Genomic DNA, 17,473 nt, shown 5'->3' with positions numbered 1-17,473 from the left:
CAAAGTTGTTCTACAAAGAACTTGTAGCGTGTTGAATTTTGTGGAAGATCTAGGAGAGATGCGATGGTAGCCATAGTGTCAACAGCTCGATTATGATCTCTTGGTATCTGCTCAAAAGTGATAGTAGTAAATGATGTCTTTAGCGTATCCACGATTTGCATATGGCATGAGTTTATCATCCTTGGTTTGATATTCATCTGTTGCTTGTCGAATGACTAGTTGTGAGTCGCCATATACTTGGAGTTCTTGTAATTTCCATTGTACGGCTAGCCTAAGTCCTGTGATCAAGGCCTCATACTCTGCTATGTTGTCGGTGCATGGAAATGTGAGCCTATAAGACTTCGGGATGCTATCACCTTGAGGTGTGATAAACAAAATGCCTGCCCCCGAGCTGTGCCTATTGTATGAACCATCAAAGTATAGTTTCCATGGATGTGTTTGTTGTGATCATGAATATCTCTTCATCTGGAAAATTGGAAATGAGAGGATGATTGCCTATGAGGGGTTCATCGGCCAACTGATCTGCAATAACCTGCCCTTTTTACTCGATGTCAAATTCACTTAGAATCATCACCCATTTGGCCAAGCAACCTATCAATGTTGTCTTGTTGAGTAAATACTTGAGTGGATCAATCTTTGCAATGAGTTGTACCTTGTCCGTCAACAGATAATGCCTTAGTTTAGTAGCTGCTAAGATTACTACTAGGCAAGCTCGCTCAATAGGCATGTAATTGAGTTCATAGCCCACCAGTGTGCGAGAGATGTAGTAAACAGCACACTCTTTTCCTTCTGTATTATGTTGTGATAGTAGTACACCCAATGTTGTACTTGTCACTGAGATATAGAGTAACAACGGTCTACTTGGATCTAGTGGGATCAATAATGGTGGATTCATGAGATAGTCTTTAAGCATCTGAAATGCTTGTTGGCATCGGGCATCCCACCAAAAGCGGATGTTCTTGTGTAGCAGGTGTGTGAATGGGTGACACTTATCAGCCAATTGTGCAATGAATCTTTGGATGGATTGAAGTCGCCCATGTAATGTCCTTAGCTGACTGATATTCTTTGGTGGTGGCATGTCTATGATTGCTTTTACCTTTGCTGGGTCAACCTCAATACTTTTGCTTGAGACAATGTAACCTAGAAGCTTCCCAAAGGTTACTCCAAAGACACATTTCTTTGGGTTGAGTCGAACATGGTATTGTTCCTGTCTATTAAAGATTTTATCTAAGACGTGGAGATGCCCTTCTCTGGTGAGTGATTTTGCTAGTAAGTCATCCTCATAATCCTCCATCATAGTATGCATCATGTCATGGAAGATGGTGGTCATTGCTCTTTGATAGGTTGCTCCTGCATTCTTGAGACCAAAAGGCATTACATTCTAGCAATATGTGCCCCATGGATAGGTGAAGGTTGTCTTATGTTGATCTTCTGGTGTGATCTTTATCTGATTGTATCCTAAAAAGCCATCCATGAGTGAAAGCATGGCATGTCCTACTGTCAAATCCACTATGATGTCGATATTTGGTAGGGGGAAGTCATCCTTAGGACAGGCCTTATTCAAATCTCTAAAGTCAGTACAAATGCAGATGCCCCCTTTTGGTTTGCCGATAGGCACAATGTTGGAGATCCATTCTGCATAATCAATTGGCCTAATGAAAGCAACATCTAGGAGTTTCTTGAGTTCTATTTTGACTAGTACTGCAATTTGAGGATGCATCTTACGAAGCTTCTGCTTGACAGGTTTGGCTCCTTCTGCTATGGTGAGGTGATGCATGACTAAATCAGGATCAAGCCCAGGCATGTCTGCATATGACCATGCAAAGTTGATCTGACGCTTCTGGAAGAACTCTATAAATTTAGGTTGTTCCTTTGGAGTGAGAAGAGATGCCAAATGTACGAGATGAGGATTTTCAGGAGTCCCCACACTGTATTATTTGGTTTCCTCGATGAGAATCGTTGATCTTTCCTATTGTGTGCTAGCGGGGAGGATGTCAAACCCTTCATCCTCAGGCACCTCAGAGAGGTTTTCACCATTGGATACTCTCATTCTTTTTACTTTTGTTGGATCAAACAGTGCCACAGTGTGGTTTTCACTGGAAGATCCATGTTTTATTGTTATATTTTTGCAGCTGAAAGGTTTGGCATCCGCCCTGAAGTATGTTGTGCTATTAAGTTCAATGGCGAATCCAGCTTTGTGATCCCCGCTTGGTAGGTTATCCCTTAATTCCAAAAAGTCAATGATGACCTCATCATTTTGGAAGAAGTCAAGACATGGGGGATTTGGTTGGTTCCATTCGATGAGTTTAGGGTGGATAATGGGCATTACTTCATCGATTAGGTTAAGTGCATTAGATGTATCAGTGAGGGTTAAGATGTTATGGTGAAGGTCGTTGATGGTACTCTCCCTATTAGAATCAGGCATAGGATGAGACGTAGGGTCTATGGAAGATGTTTCCAGTTCAGGAACCCAAGTGGTCTTTATCTGTGCTTCTCCATAAACAGGGATGTCTTTGCGTGGCGGAGGTAGTGATGTGTCTTCCTCATCTGAAATATTAAGCTGGATAGAATCAAATTCCCACTCATGTGAGTTGGTCTCTGAGTCACTTTCCAGCATCCGATTACTATACCATATTGGGATGTCTTTTGAGTTAAATACTGCAGGTGTGATTGGTTGGTGTACCTTTGTAGTGATTGGTGTTGTAGAAAGGTCAATGGGGATTAAAGAATTTGGTACAGGGAGTATCGGTAGTGTTGACTCAGTGGCTTCTGCTGGAACTATTGGTGCCATAGATGCTGCTGTGGGTTCTAATACAGTTGCTGCTGCTAATGGTGTTGTTGATGGGATTATTGGTTCATTTGGTGGGATGAGTGGCATTAGTGATGGTTTTGTTGGGATTCTGAGCCTCGGTGGGGTGGTTGTGATGGTGCTTGATGTTGCTTTGATAATGAAAGGTGTCCTTTTTATAGTAGGCTGACATAATGGTTTGCTGGGTTTTCCTTTGAATTTGAGTTTAGGAAAGATCTCTTTTTCAAAGCCTAGGCCTGTATTACCTTTGGGCTTTAATTCTGACAGCAGAGGTTCATGTCGTCCTTGTTTGCAATATCCCAAAGCACTCTGACCATCATACCCCATTCTTTGCATAATGAGGAGACCTTTGCCATACTGATCCGTAGGAAGTTTAACTTGCGGGAGACCAGTGGTGATGGGATCTTTATAGATCCATTCCGCTAAGTCCTCATCTTGGGTTTCTTCTTCTTGACTCTTTCCAAGGATGAAAGGCGTCAAAGCACATGCTAGCATGATTAGTGGTTGCCGGAGTACTTTCTATGGTTTACCTTGTGTTCTAGGAGAAGTGGGCATCTGTCCCACACAAAAGAGTTGACTCAAGTTGTATTCCCCAGGACCTTCCTTGGCTATTTTCATTTTAAGCTTTTCTTGCTTTGGTATAGTGGTGTTCGAACTGGGAAGAGAGGCGGGACTTATATATGATGTGGAGGAAATGGCTTCTCTATTGTCAGGAATGGTAATCTCTGGTTGATGGTTGATATTATGGCAATACGCAAAGGGATTTGCATCGCCCAAGATTGTGATCTCTACACCGTTATGTGGGAACTTGATACATTGATGGTAGGTAGATGGAACGGCTTGCATGGCATGTATCCAAGGTCTTCCTAACAATAGATTGTATGGAAGAGGAAGGTCCAGAACTTGACAGATGATGTGCTTTACCACGGGGCCTACTCAGATTGGTAGTACCACAGCTCCTTTGGATGAACGCTCTGCATCGTCATAAGCTTTGATTGTGATCTTCTTGTGAGGATCCACTGATTCTATGGCATATCCCAATGCTGTGAACAATTGTAGTGTACAAATATTGAGGCCTGCTCCATTATCGATCAAGACTCGCTTGATCCTATGCTGATTGATAAAGTCTTCAATGTGTAGCGAAGCATTGAGGTTGCTGGAAAGAAGAGTTGTCACTTTCGAAAAAAGTGAGACAAGGTGATGACTTTAGACTTCCAACCATGGCTTCAAATTGGTCTGTATTCAGGTTTGCAGGGACTAACGCCTCTTGGAGTGCTTGATCCAAGATAGTTTTATGGGATGGTGATAGGTGCAAAAGCTCTAAAATGGATATAAGCGCAGGGGTTTTGTCTAATTGTTCCACAAGATTGTATTGCTTTGGGATGGAGGTGGTGCCTTGTGGAGCTGCTTTTATGGTGACCTTGCCACGTCGTGTAACAACATTGCAATTTGAGTTGGGATTTTTGAAGGTTATAGTTGCAACTTGTTCACTGGCATCATACAGATGATTTACAGTGTAATTATTCGCAGCCTGTGTATAATCAGTGGTATCAGTGCCTCGCCTGGAAGTGGATTTTTGAACATCAAATGATCATTATTTGTTGTTTTTGGGTCATGTCCTTCTATTTCAATTTCTCCTCGGTCAATAAGGTCCTGAATAAGATATTTCAATCGGGGACAATTACTTGTCTTGTGTCCCCTCCCTTGGTGGAAATCACAGTGTTTAGTATCTCTCCACCCTGCAGGTTTGACCTGAGGTTCATAGTTTGATGTTTTAGGGAGAGTGACCAAATTTTGAGAAATGAGTTGTCGCAATACTATTTCAATGGGTTCCCCTAAGGGAGTGTATGTTCATTTTTGTTTTTGCTGATGAGGTCTTGGTTCATCATGAGATGTGATACGACCTTGATTGGAAGGAACATTTGTGTTATTCTGAGGTTGAGAATTTTGTCCTACAAATCGAACCACAGGTTGTGCACTTTTGATAGTCTTGGCATCCACAATTCCATTGTTGATGATATTCTTGTTTTTGTTCCAGAAGCTTGGTTTATCACTATTGAAGCACAGGCGAGGACCATCTTTTGGTTCATTATAGATTTTGATAAGTCCTTTCTTGATGAGTGCCCTTTCACATTTTAAACCCTTGGTGATCATATCATTAAAAGAGTCAGTGTCTTTGACATCCAAGTGAAATTCCATTTCTTCGTTTAAGTTGGAAATGAATATTTCCACTAGTTCTCATTTAGGTAACTGAAGAGAACGTCTGCTAGACATTTGACGCCATCGTTGCAGGAATACTAAGAATAGTTAACCTGGTTTTTGTTTAGTGTTGCACAGATCAGCCATGGTGATGTCGCGTTCAATGTTATGAGAGTAATGAGCTAGGAATTTCTAGATGAGTTCCTCAAATGTTCTAATGCCACCTGATAGTTGGGAAAACCATGATGTGGTTGTTCCTCCCAAGCTTTGGGGAAAAAGGTGCATTAGGTAGGTGTCTTCATATGCCACTTTGAGGCAAGCGGAATGAAATTCTCTGACATGATCACAAGGATCTCCCTTTCCTCTATATTTTTCAAATTTGGGTGTTTCGAATCCTTGTGGAAAGGGTGGCATATAAAGATTCCTATCAAAAGGATAGGGATAGATGTCATTGAGTGAGAATTGGTTAGTTTTGACACCACTATGAAGTTGTTGGGCAAGATTCTCGACTTGTTGCCGCAACATCTCCATTTTAGTTGGAGGAGGAGGTGGTCGGTTACCTCAAGGAATGTTATATCTGATGGGATCTCTACCTCTTTCCTCTTCATGGAAACTTTGTCTTTCTGATGATTGTCTTAATTGGGCAAGATCAAAGTTAGAGGGGAGTTTTGCTCCTTCTTGAGCGAGCTTTAAAAAGTGAGCATTCGCATTGCTCCTGAGTATTTCGTCAAACAGTCTGTTAAAGAGAGGGTTATGCTGAGCCCTTTCTATTGTTGCAGGAGTAGGAGTACTTGGGTTTTCATCATTTGCATTTCCTCCAAGTGCTTCTTGAAATTCATTGAGATTTTCCTCTTCTTCTTCTTCTTCTATTTCTATTTCTCGTTGCCTTGACTGTGATCGGGTTTGGGTCATTTTGCTTGCAAGCTTTTGTTGAAGTTGTGTGAAAATGATGATGAGTTTTTGATGAAATGAGAGATTGATGGTTGGTGAATTGTGTTGTATGTGGATCTCTAACACTTTTAAGGTAGATGTAACCGAAATTCCTTCTTTGAATTGCTTGCTTGTTTGATAAGTTTTGATGTGATGAGGTGTAGAGAAATCTAAGATGTGTTACAGATTGAACGACCTAGTAATGAGAGGATTCACTCATGAACTAGTTTTAACCTGTGTAGATGTGTCTCTTAGGATGAGCTTATCCTAGATGTAGAAACAATCTAAAAAGTGATGTGATGTGTTTGATTCAAGCAATATCTAAAAGAGAACTTGGGACAAGAACCTCTTAACGTTTTGAGAGTTGGGATGGATTGATGATGAAGTGATGATGTATGAGTAAGATAATGGATGAAATGTTTTCAACTTCAATAAAAACTTTGTGTCACAAATGGGACAAACTCTACCTCTTCTCTTTCGGGTGTTGGTGGTATTTCTCGAGCTGTGTTGTATGTGATACAGATGTTTGGGAAAAAGTTGGGATTAATCTTACCTCCTTGGTTTTTGTGATAACTCAGAGCTCTATATTGCATAAAAGCTCTGCGGTTCAATGATTCTAAATCAAATTCATTTGTTTTACCTTGAAGATAGAGACGCATGTGATGCAGAAAAACTCTATGGGAGACAAAGATTTGTCTATTTATATAGAAGAATTTCCTCCTTTTGATCAAAGCCTTTGAGCTTAATGGTCTTCTTTTCAAGTTGATATTCTGATGACGCTTCTTCTTTTGCAAGATGTGAAGAATGGTCATAAAATTTGACTCTTTGTTGTTTTGCACTTTGTTTTTGATGTGTTTGGTTGGATGAATACTTTGTTTTTGGAACTGATTTTTCTTATTTTTCTTTGACAAGAAAACAAAGCAAGCACACAAACACAAGAATGTTGCCTAAAAGGCACAAATGAGTATGGGTCTAGATCAACCCAATCCTTGGACTTGTATATGACCCTTCCTTTAGATGTATTTTTAAGGTGTATTTCCAAAGCCTGAAGTCGGCTCAATTTGCACTTGGTCTTGATTAAAATGAACACACTTCAAACACTTTTTATCCCTAAGGTCAAATGGCCAGTTGTGATAAATTTAACCCACATCTTGATATTTCTTTGACTTTGGTACTACATACCTTATGAATCCCGCCTTGGCAGGTAAGGATGTGATATACTAAGTCTTGCACGAGCATAACAAATAGATGATCCCTATGATGGGGGAGTCACCACTTTTATCAAGCCACAAGTGACTTTTCAAAAAGCTATGTTTCTACTCAAGGAAATATGTATGGTGAGTATCTTGGGAGAAAAACCATCTATTCTCTTGCACTAAATTATATCGCAAATATCCTCAATCAATAGAATGGGTGGGCTACTACTTAAAGGTGTTTAGTCATGTTCGATGTTTTTGGACATAAGTACATTCTGCAGTGACTCACTTAAGAGCCTTGTAACTAGTGGTGGGGCCCATATGTCCTTTCGACCAGTTACACTGTAAGAACAGCTATACCCAAGGCTACAGCTTTCACTCTCACCTGATTTCTATAGCAGCTCAAAGGATTTACCGCGCAAGGTCGTTCCCAAGAGTGATGTGTCTCTTGGCAGGCCTCTCTTAAAAAGATAAAATTTTGAGTGTTAGTAACACTTTTCTCTTACACCTATGACCACGAAAGCCAAGGGAGAGGATAGTGTGTGTTAGAAGTAGGACCACTCGACCAACTCTTTGCACAAGCATGCCAAACACAAAAAGCACTTGTTCTTTTTAACTGATTTTCGTTGCAATGTGATTTAACTATTTGGAGATGTTGCTCCAACAATCATGGTGTTCTTTTTAACTTCAAAGGCAATATGTTTGTAATCTAGAAATTGGAAATCCTGGTCAACTTAATGAAAAACATGTTTTGCATGAAGTAAAATCGCTTGCAAAAATCAAAACAAGTGGATTGTGTATTTTATGTGCACCAAAAATAGAAGTGTGGATTGTAAATTCTTTTGATGCAAGAAAAATGGAAGTGTTGATTTTAAGCACCAAATGAAGTGTGTTTCCTAACTTGCAAGAAAACAAATGTTTGCTTTGTTTAGTTTTAATGCACCAAAAAAACAAGTGACCCTAACTACAAAGCAAGGAAAGTTTGTTTGTTCAAGTTTTAGAGCACCAAAATAAAGTGTTTGATTTTAAAGAGTGAGTCTTTAAACCTGCACAAACAACAACCAGTTAGTAAAATCCATGTCTAAGGGGGGCTTCCACAAGCCTAAAAATTTTCACTTCTTCGGTTACAAGATCCTTTTTACAACGTTCCGTTACAATAGCGCTGGTTTGTGTTTGAATAGAAGCGCTATTTAACACAAACATGCTAAAAGAAAAAGAAAGATAGAGAAGGCAAAAGCGTTGAAACAAGGTGAATAGCGCCAAAATAGTGTCAAAAGTGCTAAACTTGATACAATAGCGCTATTGTAAGAACAATAGCGCTAGAACAACAAGTATCAATAGCGCTAAAGTGCAACCTGTGTGACAATTTCAACATTCAAACATGTTATTGGTTAAAAAAAATGATCTTTTTGGTGTTTGGGTTCACGTTGGGTTCACCAAATGATGCTCTGCGAAATGGACAAGGTTAGCAAATGACAAACAACACAAGACACAAGAAATCGTTAGTGTTAGTCAATCAAAAACTAATCTAAACAGGCATATCAAAAGAGATACTAAAATCATGCTAATATATCTAACAAATGAAACAAAGATAATAAGGCATCTCCAAATGCCTCTTAGCATGCTCTTAGCTCCTTCTCCCTTGTTCCTCTCCTCTCCAAGTTCCAAAATAGTGTAGCTCTCAGCAGCTTTTTGCACTATGGATGCTTATGGAGGATTGAGATTTTAGTATTGTGCTCCAAATGTAAAATGAAAAGCTAAAATACTAGATGCTATTAAAATGATTGATGTTAACCAAAATAACAAGATTTTAGTTTGCTATGCTAAATGCTCTCTAAAATGCCTATAGGTTAAATGCATACAAGTTTTCAAGATCTGGATTATGAAGAAATGGGCTCTATTTATAGGGAAAATGGAGCAATGGATGTTTGAGATTGAGAAATCTCAACAAGGGTCAGGATTGAATGATTTCAAATCCATGTGAGTGCTTTCAACCCAATCCCAGGATGACAAGTGTCAATGTGAGATAGGTTGAGAGGAGAGGGAATAAGCATTAAATGCTTGATATGACCTTAGGAGTAAAAGTCAAGGTTAGTTAAATGAATAAACTCTTTATTCAAAGAATAAAGTTTTTATCCAATGGATAAACTCTTGTGCAAATGTAAAAAGGGATAAACATGGTCAAAGCAATAAATGTTTGGGGAGACAAGTTTGAAATAACCATAAATGGTTATGTAAGAGCCATAAATGGTCATGTAAGAGCCATTAGTGGTCTTGGAAGACTTTGGGGGTTAATTTGTTGAACACACAAAGCATTAAATGATTTTCAAAGACTTTTGAAGTCTTTGAGAAGTGACTCCATTTTGCTTAGGAATGTGACAATAATTACGGGATGGATTAGGCTAATTAAGAAGGGGTTAGAAGAATCTAGAAGGGGATTTAGGAATGCAATTGGATTTGGTGGGTGAGGGAAAATAGGATTTTATTAAAATAAAAATTCATTTATTTCAATAAATGTGTGCAAGTTGCATTTGTAGGAAAATGCAAGTGGGGGGGATAATGATTTAAATAAATATTTTTATTTAATTTATTTAAAAGAGGAAAAGGGGATTTAATTAAATAAATAGATTTTATTCATTTAATTGATTGTGAATTTGGTTTAATGAATTAATTAAAATAAATTGAATAATTTATTTAATTAATAGGAGAATGTTTGGAAATGAATTAATTAAATATTTATTTAATTAACTAATGGCTAGTGGATTTTTAATCAAATAAATAGCGAATATTTATTTAATTAAGCTGGATAGATTTGTGTGACTACAGATGGTTCCCAATAAAATTTGATATTGACGTTGTGTGAAGGTTAGTTGTGAAGTTCTTTGATGATATTGTCTTTTGTATGATAGAGTTTTGAGATAGAGTTTGAAGTCAGATATGTTAGCCATGATCTTGGTCGATTGACTCAGTGATCCAAAGACAACTTCATAATTAGGAGATATTGTTGCTTTTAATTCATCTATTCCTTTCTCTATCAAAATATAATGAGTCTCTTGCCAATTTTATGTATCTTTCCTTGAGATAGTGTGTTTCATCTCTGCAAGTCATTTGTATCTTGTCCTAAGGTTGTGTGCCTTAGTTATACAAGTCCTCTTAAGAGTAGTGAATTTTGGAGGCAATATTGTAATGAATTATATTCATATTGTGAGTCTGATGCTCACTGTGGTTTTTCCTTGCTTGGGTTTTCCACGTAAATCTAGTGTTCATGTGTTCATGTGTTTGTTGTGCTTTATGTTTTCCCAACTCATTAATGCTATGATTATATGGTTGTGGTTTAAAGTTTGAAGATAAAAAATTAAGTACTTTTGAGGTCCGGATAGATTCACCCCCTTGCCGGTCATGTGGTGTGTTCAACAACTTATACTTTGGAGACTAAGCTACTAATAGAGAAAACAATGTTATGGCACTAAAGAATGGGTCATATAGGTGAGACTGTAATCTTCAATTTGATTTTTGTGAAAATTATGTATATGGAAAATGAAACCATGTTCATTTTTAATCTTGTTATAATAAATATTTTGGGGTGTTAGATTTAACTCGTTCTAATATTTTTGGTCGTGTTAATGTTTCTTCAATTTTCAAATAAATCTAAAAGATACATGAAAGAAAAATTAAAAGAATATTATTCTATAAAGATTAAATTTGAATATTTTCTTATGAAAATAATTGAATTGTAAAAACGTCGACATTTCTATTCTTTTTAAATTAATTATAATATAATAACTAAATATACATCTAAATTTTAAAAAAACATCCTTTAACTAAATTACTACAAATAAAAATAATAAATCTAACTTAAAAAAAAACTCAAACTTTTTTATTTTTTATTTTTTCCTTAAATGAATCTTAAGGTATTTGTGAGATACAACACAAGGATGATGTCATATACTATTGTTAGAGATTGTTTGTCATTAGATTTGAATGGGGCCACAACATCACTTTGCATTATTTTTATGCTTATCATTCCTCACTTTCGAGAACAATTTTGGTATGTTTGTTTATTAACATGTGGACTCTTGTTTTCATTTTATAGTTGATAATATTCCATTCACATTTATAATTTCATTCTTATTTTCATTTCATAGTTGAGTTGGGTCATATTTTGAAAATATTCCATTCCAATGAACCATTTCCTCGCTTTTCAAGATACACAATTGGAACTCCATTTATATTAGGAATCCTTTTTATTGACCTCTTCCACACATTTACTCTTCTAGATGCCAAAAAAAAACTTATATTGGTCAAAGTCACCTCATATATTTAGGCTCGTGGTATAAACTATTGAGCTTTCACTTTGCTATACACTTTAACTATTTTGAGCCACACCTTATGGGTATTAAGTTTCACATTTAACTCTATAATTTAGTTGGTAATATTACATTTTTATTATTTACTTATGAAGGTTATGGTGAATCAATTTATTGAATAGGAAAAAATGTTAATATATAAATTATTTTAATAAGAGTGATCATGATTTCTTTTTATTTTATTTTATCAAAAGCTCAGGTCTTATATTTATATTGATTATATAATTTTATAAAGGATTTACAAAGATAGATGTATGCTTACTGAGGTGGAGTAGTGATCAACCTTCGAACTATGACTATGGTCCCTAAAAACTAGAGATGACACGGGAATGTTCATCCCTTCTTGAGCTATAACTATGGTACTAAAACCAAAGACAAAAGGGGAGTGTTCATCCCTTTCTGCTACATACATGCCATTATTTAACTCCAAAAATAATGGAGGGATTTCTATACATTGTTCAAGGCCTCCATTCTTTTTTGATACATACATTCAATATAGCTCAAAAAATTACTACAAAAGGAATCATTACATACTACTTGAGGACTTGACACAAGTATACAATTGGAATGAGGAGCCTGCAATCTTGACTGCAAGTCAACTTGGAGTCAAAATGATAGCATGACACCTTCATGTCAATTCAAAAACTTGGAACATAGCTATCCAGAGACCAAAATAAGAAGACCAACAAAAAGACCTTGGAATGGGCCGCAAGATAATGATTAGAGATATTTACAAAATTTTATCGCAGGGAGTGTCCTTCAATCCATAATGTCCATATTTGTGCCTGAATTAGAGTCTTGGTCTTCAACATCTCTATTAGCACCATGAGCTTCTACCGGTCCAACACATTTTTATGACCATTAACTAGTTTTATATTTAACTATTTATGTTTATTTTGTAAGAACTATAAATGTATTAATATATTGGGTGTTAATTCTTATTTTTAATTATCTTATTCTAAGAATACTAAATGATTATTTACAAAAATTAGATTTTAGATTAATATAAAGAAGTTGAATGAAATACAAGACCTAAAAATATAGTATAACTAAAAATTAGAAAGGGATGAGAGTGTATTTGATGCAGAAGCATCTAGGGTGTGATAGCAATCTTGCATCACCCCAAAAAATTGATTATTTTTACTAAGTTTGATGAATAATTATCAATAAGGGCTAAAAAAGGTACAATTACTATTTAGTAAGTTTGGATTTGTTCATGTATGAACTTGAAAACTGACCTCAAAGAGCAGAATGAGAAAATAAAATCACTAGAAAAAGAAACATGTCAATAACATGTATCATTTGGGAGATATTAATGTTTCAAGGTTCAAAAATCCTAAAAAAAATATTCTACTTGAATTTTGGACCTTTAAATGATAAAATGGGACCTTGATGAATGTTTGATCAATTGAAGTTTTAGGGAAAGCATGGTGTAGATCACTTTGAAATAGTTAGTTAAAAAAAGAACTAGGCTCAACCAGGTTCTTGGATCAAAAGATACGGTCTCTAAAAGTTGAGCTACTTTAGGAGAGAAGTTTTTATTTATTTTTAAATAATTTGGTGGGCACCAAAATCCATTTGGTCATATTCTCACTATATTCCAATATAAGGAAAAAGGACAGAAAAGAGGTCAGCCAGAGTTACACTTTCTAGAACATTCTAAGGTAGTTATACTTCCCAAGATAAAGAAAAAAAATGGGAGTTACATGGGACAATTCCAATAGTGCAAATTGCTGCTTTGGTTTGCAAATTATTGTAATGAGAAAGCCCATGTGGATGTAGCATGTAAATTTTTGAATGTTGTAGAATCATTTCATTGGGATAATAGAAAAAGTGTTTCTTTCTTTCCTCTTCTAATTATTTCTTTATTGTTTTTGTGGGACTGGGTTTTTAAGGGGAGTACCCTTCATTAAGTGGTATCCGAGCGGAAGTTCTTGAGTGTGTAAACAAATCACCCAATGTGAGGATTTTTGCACTAGGACTATGGTTGTGGGTCTATGAGAAATGTGAGAAAAATGTCCCCACGAAGGAACCGTGATGGAAGAAATGTTGTGATGATAGAAGAGGGTTTTAGAGCCCTCCAAAGGAAAGTTCAAGCACTACAAGAGGAGATGCGTAGAGGAGTTGCTATTAAAGAAAGGGATGAAAGTGAGGATGAATATAAAGAACAAGAAAAATCTAGAAGAGAACAAAAAGTAAGAAACAATGGTGAAGATGGATTCTTGAGGACTATTTCCAAGATTGGAAAGAGGCCAAGAATCAAGGTTTCTACAATTTTTGAAAATCTAAATCTAGAGGAATTGATTGATTGGATCAAAGATATGGAGGAGTATTTTAAATACGAAGAGGTGAGAGATCTTGAAAGGGTTAATTTTTTAAAAATCAAGCTAAAGGTTCATGCTAGTATTGGTGGAAAGAAGTTAAGTTAGAAAGAAATAAAAGAGGGAAAGACAAAATAACAAGATGGGATCATATGGTAGACAAGTTGAAGCTTAGTAGTTCATTCTTAGGGACTATGAGCTCTATCTTCTAAATAAAATGTAAGGGTTGAAGCAAGTGGGAAATTTTTTCAAAGAGTATACAAAAGAGTTCTACCAATTTTTATTAGAATAGGTCATTCTAAGGCCTACAAGGAGAATGGTGCTTGTTACATAAATGGGTTGAAGCCAAGTATCCAAGAAAGATTCACAACAATTTTTTTTGAAGGTAGAAGAGAAACTTAATAGAAGGTTTGAAAACAAGAAAATGGGTGGAGGTCATGGTTGAAAGACTAGTAGACAATCAAATAGAGGCTAAAGTGAATATCAAAAGAATACTAAAGGATCTAGTAGTAGCAAGAATCAAAGAGGAGATAATGCCCACCATTCTTGTGATTCAAATGATGGAGATCAAAGAGGAAGAGGAAGATCGAGGCAATGATCTAGAAGATGAGGCTTTCATGGATTTTGTTTCCAATATGGAGAAGGAAATAGAATATGAGTGTCCCCAACATCGAGGGAGGAAAAATAGATGACTTGAGGATAATGCACGATTTTCCCATGTAGATGAAAAATGTCAATTCTTCACATTCTAAATATGCAGAAAGAGGAGAAGTTCTTATCACCAAAAGAGCCTTGTTGAATGAGGAGAAAGAGCCAACACAAAGAAATAATTTGTTTCACACAAGATGTAAGTGTTCAAAGTTAAAGTTTGCAATGTGATTATTGATGGTGGTAGGACTAATAGTCTTGTTCATAAAGAAATGTCAAAAAATTTATAGTTGAAAAGAAGGAGCTAGTTGCATCCAAAGATGATTTCTTTGTTGTAGAAGGATCATAAAGATTTGTTCAATGAAAAATGTTTGGTAAACTTTAAGATTAGAAATTATCATGATAAGGTATTATATGATATTATTCCTATGGATGTTTGTCATATGTTGTTAGGAAGACCATGGCAATTCGATCGGAATGTGGTATATGACAGGCATGCAAATACATATTCATTGACAAAGGAAGGAGTTTGTCACAAGCTAAAGCCATTGAAAGAGGTGGAGAAAAAGGTATGTATTAATTCAAGAATATGTTTAGTTGATGGAGATATTTTTTAGAGGGCATGAAGCACAAGCATATGTACTTTGATTAGATTCCTAAAGCTAAAAAAAGAGGAATTATAAGATGTACCTATAGAAGTTGCAGATCTGTTGGATGAGTTTCAAGATATTGTATTGTATATGTACCTAAAAGGTTTACACCAGTGAGAAAGATTGATTATCAGATGGACCTGATTCTTGGAACCAATTTTCCAAATAAGAAAGGGCATAGAATGACTCCAACAAAGGAATAAAGAGTATATAAAAGCACAAGAGATATTACAAAAGGGATTAATTCAAGAGAGTTTAATTTTATGTGTGGTACTTACAATACTAGTACTAAAGAATAATGGAGAATAGAGGATGTGTCCAAAGTCCAGAATCATCAACAAGATTACTATCAAGTATAGATTTCCCTTATCGAGGATGGATGACATTATGGATTGTTTGAGTGGATATCAATACTTCACGAAAATAGATTTGAAGGTTGGATATCACCAAATTTGTATTAGAAAAAGAGATGAATTGAAGACAACCTTCAAAACCAAGGAGGACTTATATGAGTGGTTAGTCATGCCTTTTGGGATAACCAATGCACTGAGAATATTCACGTATCTCATGAAAAAGGTATTTAAAGAACATTTGGGTAAATTTGTTATTGTTTACATGGATAAGGTTCTATTTTTTAGTAAGACATTACAAGAGAAATTAATGCATATTTGTACAATCTTTCAAGAAGTTAAGAGAAGAAAAGTTGTTGATTAATCTGAAGAAGTGTAGTTTTATGAAAAAGGAGTTTGTGTACTTTGGATTTGTTGTCTTAGTAGATGGTCTTAGAATGGACCTACAGAAGATGAAGGCTATCATTGAATGGCCTACCCAAAAATGGGCTACTGAGATGAGATCTTTACATGGTTTGGCTAATTTTTACATAAACTTTATCAATAATTTCAGTACTATGTATGTAGCCTTAACTAAATCAATGAGAGGATATAGAAAAGAGTTTAAGTAAATTATAGGAGAAACAAATATATTTGATATGTTGAAGAATAAAGTCACGAAGAAACTTATTTTGGCCCTTCTAGATTCTAATAAGGAGTTTTATGGTATAGTTTAGGGATTGAAGAAATTGAGACATTATCTTTTTTTTTAAAGAGTTTATTTTGTCTACTGATCATCAAGCTTTGTAATATTTGAGTAGGCATGGGAAGTTAAATCAAAGGCATTTGAAATGGGTTGAGTTTTTACAAAGTTACACTTTTGTTTTGAAGAAAAGTAGTTGAATTCTAATAGAGTTGTATATGCCTTAGTAGATATTGTGGGTCTCCAATCCCACCATGGTTTTTCCTCTTTGAGGTTTTCCACGTATAAATATTTGTGTTATAGTGTATGCTCTTGTGGTTGCTTCATTTCTATTTGTTGCTATACTCTTTCATGTTTACCAATTACTGAATTGCATTGTTAATAAGGTTAAAATTGATTATACCGGCAGAACATTGATTCACACCCCCCCCCCCCCCCCCCTCCTCTTAATGTTCTTGGATTCCAACAATATGTTATGAGGTATTGATATTGTAGACTCCTAAAATTAATTAAATTAATATTTAATTAATTTATCCCTTTGACATAATTAATTGCATTAATAATGTCAGTCCTCGTTAAAATTAGTTAAACCGCCATGGCCCTATAATTAATTTATCAAAATTAATTATATCCCATTCTTCTAAAATTATTTCAATCTCCAACCTTACTCAATATTTCCTCTAAATCCTAATAATTTAATTAATTTTAGTTAATTAATTGATGTCTTGATTCCTACAAATCACCTTTTTAACCTGCATCACTTATCCTAATCATGATCAACATTTCCTCCAATTTTATATTCCTCCACTCATTCTCTCTCCTCATGTCCCATCCTCCTAACTTGCCCACTTGCACTCTAATCTCTCATTAACCCACTTAATCACTCCCCTTAATCATTTTCACATTTGTAATCACCTTGATTAGGAATGGGTCAACTCTTTTCCATAAATGGCTTTCCCATCTCATCCTCCAACCTTAAATGCCACCTAATTTTGGTCCATTCAAGGAATTTCAAATTACTTGAATCTTCCCATGGCCCTTCTTCCCAAGGAATTTTTTATTCCTTTATCCTTTATTCTCTCCATGCTTCCTCTTCTTTGGGAATTTTTAATTCCCATTGTCCTCTCCTAAGGAATTTTAAATTCATTTCCTCTCTTCCCCATGTACTTGAGAAGTGTGGAGACAAGAAATTCCTTTATGGAGAATCTCTTGGATCTCCCACTTGTCGTCTCAAATCCTCTCCCACTCACTTTCAATCCTAGCCCTCCTTTTCCCTTTGATCTTGGCCATCCATTTTGGGCCCCTCCAATCTATAAATTGA

Source organism: Cryptomeria japonica, chromosome 1, assembly GCF_030272615.1.
Source record: "Cryptomeria japonica chromosome 1, Sugi_1.0, whole genome shotgun sequence".
Taxonomy (NCBI): Eukaryota; Viridiplantae; Streptophyta; class Pinopsida; order Cupressales; family Cupressaceae; genus Cryptomeria; species Cryptomeria japonica.
This window is presented reverse-complemented; position numbering follows the sequence as displayed.